General features: G+C 44.4%; 1 pseudogene; it reads left to right on the top strand.

The window, feature by feature from the left end:
• Positions 1–2,227: 2,227 nt before the first annotated feature.
• On the top strand, positions 2,228–3,605 carry LOC102863916 (annotated as a pseudogene).
• The last annotated feature ends 391 nt before the right edge of the window (positions 3,606–3,996 follow it).

The following is a 3,996-nucleotide window of genomic DNA, read 5'->3' as shown; positions in this document are numbered from 1 at the left end:
AAGATCTCAGGTTCAAAGGGCATCTTGCATTCTCTGGCTCTTCTTTCTTGATGACTGTGAGATCTCTACTTTCCATGTTTTACCATGACTCGATTTAAGACTGGTGGGGTGGTAAAACTAGCTACTCCCCACAATAGTATTCTACATATCTTATTTGCAAAATTCCATCCAAAAGGTACCATTTACTTCAGTTATATTATAGCAAGCCATCCAACCACCATGGTGGACAAAAAGAATCTCATATTTGTATAGTTCTATTTAGTCTACCTTGGTGAGCATTAAAAAGACAATGGTTAGAAAAGCCATTATCAGGTAATCTAATACACTTCTGTAACAAATGTGGGCTAGAGGCCACTAGGAATCCAGGAATGATAATGTGGCTAATGACACATAAGTCCTGAATAATTCTCCAGCCTCTACTGTGTCACTACTTAACTAAAATAACAGGTGTATTGCAAGGGTAGTTTAAGGAATGATTAACCCCTTAGAAACAAAATCTTGAATTATAGGATTTTGTTTAGATAGTGGGGAGTTTGGGGTAGAGGTTTAGGTGTGTTCACTTGAATTTCAATAGGTTCTGTACACAATACTCAGTCAAAGTCTACTGATGTTGTGGCCCATAAAATTTTGAGAATCTGAGGAATAATTTTGTAGGGATGGAGCCTGAACAGAGCTTTGAAAAGTCAAAGGAGTTGCATATATCAAACAGTCTCTTCCTTTTTTTAGTGCTATGTACCCCCAACTTTATGCTTTCAGGCAAAACAAATTATTTCTCCATGTACATTAAATGATAAACAGGAAGAAGATTCATCAACAACTTGTATTATACAGATGACCTAACCTTGATTGTTGAAACTGAGGAGGACCTGATGTGTTTGTTGTAAATGGTCAAGACTACAATCTTTAATATGAATTGAAACTCAACATGCAAAAAACAAAGATTGTCGTCACTGAGCCAATTGGCAGCAACATGCTAGATGGAGAAAAGGCTGAGTTTGTTAACAATTTCAGTTTGCTGAGTTCTACAATCAATAATTTTGGCATCAGCAGTCAGGATATCAAAAGATGTTTTGCATTAGGAAAATCTGCTATCAGGGACCTCTCCAGGGTACTAAAGAGTAAGGATGTCAGTCTAGAAAGTAAGGTGCTCCTGATCTAGGCCACGGTTTCTGTAATTACTTGCTACATATCAGAAAACTGGACAATGACTAAAGACGACAAAAGAAGAATAGATGCCTTTGAGTAGTGATGCTGGAGAAGAGTATTAAAGGAGATTAATCAGAACTGGCTTTGACAAGCACTGTGGCAATTGGACAATTAAAACAGACATGGTGGGGGGAAGAAGAACGAACTGGGGAGGAGGGTGGAGAAAACAGTGCAACAATGAATGAATGAAAACCCCAAATTTCTGTAAATGTTCATTAAAATGAATAAAATTTAATAAAAAAATAAGACATTCAGATGGCAAACAAAGAAATGTAGAAATGTTCAAAATTTCTAGCTATCAGAGAGATGCAAATTAAAACAACTATGAGAGAGCACCTCACTCCAGCAACAACAGCAAAATTCAGCAGAGCAGCAAACAACAAATGCTGGCAAGGTTGTGAAGAGATTTGAACCCTTATTCACTGCTGGTGGGAGTATAAAACGGTGCAACCACTATGGAAGGGTGGTATAGTATTTTCTCAAAAAGTTGCAAATAGAAATACCATTTGACCCAGCAATTCCACTACTGGGAACAGACCCTAAAGAAACCAGAGCTGCCACCTAAACAGATACATGCACACTGATGTTTATTGCTGTGTTATTCACAATAGCAAAGGGATGGAAGCAACCCAAGTTTCCATCAACAAATGAATGGATTGAAAAATGATGGAATATTCATAAAATCAAATACTACACAGCACTGACAAACAAGGAGGTCATGAAACACCCTGGAGGTCATTATTCTGAGTGAAATATCTCAGTTACAAAAGGATAAATATTCCATTAACACCACTGTTATAAAACAGAAGTCATAAGTAGTTGGGGAGACTATAGGAAAATAGTGAACAGATAATGAACACTGCATTGGAACAGATGAGGGAAAGAATTGTTTAAAAGGAATATAACGCCCAGCTCCGGGAAGGGGAGCAGCTGGAGGACTGGCGGGATCCTGGTCCCCGGTATGAGGGTTCACGAAAGGCCCTGGCCTTGGTTCCTGGACTAGGCCACGATCCTGGGCGCCATGAAGCATGAGGGCTCGGCGCGGAGCTGTAGAGCGGATACAGTGAAACCGCCGCCAGGCCGAGGGGAACAAGAACCGCCGCCGCCACCAGCCCCCCAGGATGTAGGGATCAAAGAGGAGGCAACAGTCAGTGGCGGCACAGCGAAACAACTAGAGATGGCTGTTTCAGGCAAGGAGCCACGTTTTGTGCTACGGGCTCTATGAATGCTGCCTTCCGCGTTGCACCACCTTACCCAGTTCTCTACAAGGCTGTGCACGGCTTCTTCACCTCAAACAATGCCGCTTGCTGTCCTTCCTAGAAGAGCCCATGGCCGCAGAAGCTGATTTACAGTTCCGGCCTTGAGCAGGAAAAGCTGTGTCAGCCGCCCCCCACCCCCAAATGGAAGCCTACCTGCAGCTCATCATGATTATCCTCCTGATGAACAGCCAAGTGCTACAGAAGAGGCACAGAAAATCTCTGACGATCTGATGCAGAAGATCAGTACGCAGAACCGCGGGCCCCTGGACCCTGCGGCTGTCACTATTACCACACCCAGGTCTATGAGTTCCTGGATAAGCTGGACGTGGTGTGGAGCGTCCTGCATGCTGCACTCCAGACAGCCAACCTTCCTCATGACGCTGACGCGCAGGCCATCCAGCTGAACCTCCTGCTGTGCAACTACATACACTACAGCTTGTACGACCAGGCTAAGAAGCCTGTCCAAATGCATGTTCCCCCCGAGCAGGCCAATTACAATGAGTGGGCAAGGTTCCTCAACTACATAGGTCCACAAGCTGCTTATTGTGGTGGAGCTGTTACTAGGGGAGATCCCAGACCGCCTCCATTTCCTTCAGCCCTCTCTCAAGGTCTCACTCATGCCCTACTTTTCTCCTGACCCAAGATGTCAGGATTGAAAACCTGGCCAAGTTCAACCAAATCCTGGATCTGTTTAGAGAGAAGTTTCAAGTAGATGGGACCTATACTCTTATCATCCGACTGTGGCACAACATGGTTAAGACAGGTGTGCTTATGATCAGTGTATCCTATTATAAAATCTCTCTGGGCAACATTGCCCAGAAGCTCCAACTAGATAGCCCAGAGGATGCCGAGTTCATTGTTGCCAAGGCCATCTGGGACAGCATAATTGAAGCCAGCTTCAACCATGAGAAGAGCTATGTCCTATGTCCAAGGAGCTGATTGACATCTATTCCACCTGAGAGCCCCAGCTAGCCTTTCACCTTCTGCCTTGACATCCACAACATATCCATCAAGGCTATGAGGTTTCCTCCCAAATCGTACAAGGATTTGGAATCTGCAGAGGAGGGGCGAGAGCAAAAGCAGCAAGACCTGGAGTTTGCTAAAGAAATGGCTGAAGATGCCGATGACAGCTTCCCTTGAACTGGAGGTGGAGTGGGGCTGGGGAGGGGCAGGATGAGGGAAGTTGACTCTTTGTATTTCTTTTGTATTGGGTGGTCCTATGCCTGGGGAGCTACTCTCTCTTCCCACACAAAGCTTACAGACTGAATATGTGCAGGGGTAAGGGGTGCCAAGAGCTAGCCACCCCACTTCACCCAGGGCCCCTTGGCAGCCAGTGACTTAGTGCCTAAAGGCAAATGGCCTCCCAGGGCAGAGTCCTGGCTAGCAGGATGGGAGGGAACAGTCCTACCTACACTTGCCTTGAGGGAGTCGGGGCTGGAATTGGGATGTGTAGGGTTGTACATTTTTTTAATGCTTCAATTATGATTTTAAACAATAAAAAGTTCTCTAAAGCTAAAAAAATCTCACATAT

Source organism: Elephantulus edwardii, unplaced genomic scaffold, assembly GCF_000299155.1.
Source record: "Elephantulus edwardii isolate Elephantulus edwardi_28Jun2011 unplaced genomic scaffold, EleEdw1.0 scaffold00769, whole genome shotgun sequence".
Classification (NCBI taxonomy): Eukaryota; Metazoa; Chordata; class Mammalia; order Macroscelidea; family Macroscelididae; genus Elephantulus; species Elephantulus edwardii.
The sequence above is the reverse complement of the archived record's forward strand: the minus strand, read 5'-3'. Positions and strand labels throughout refer to the sequence as shown.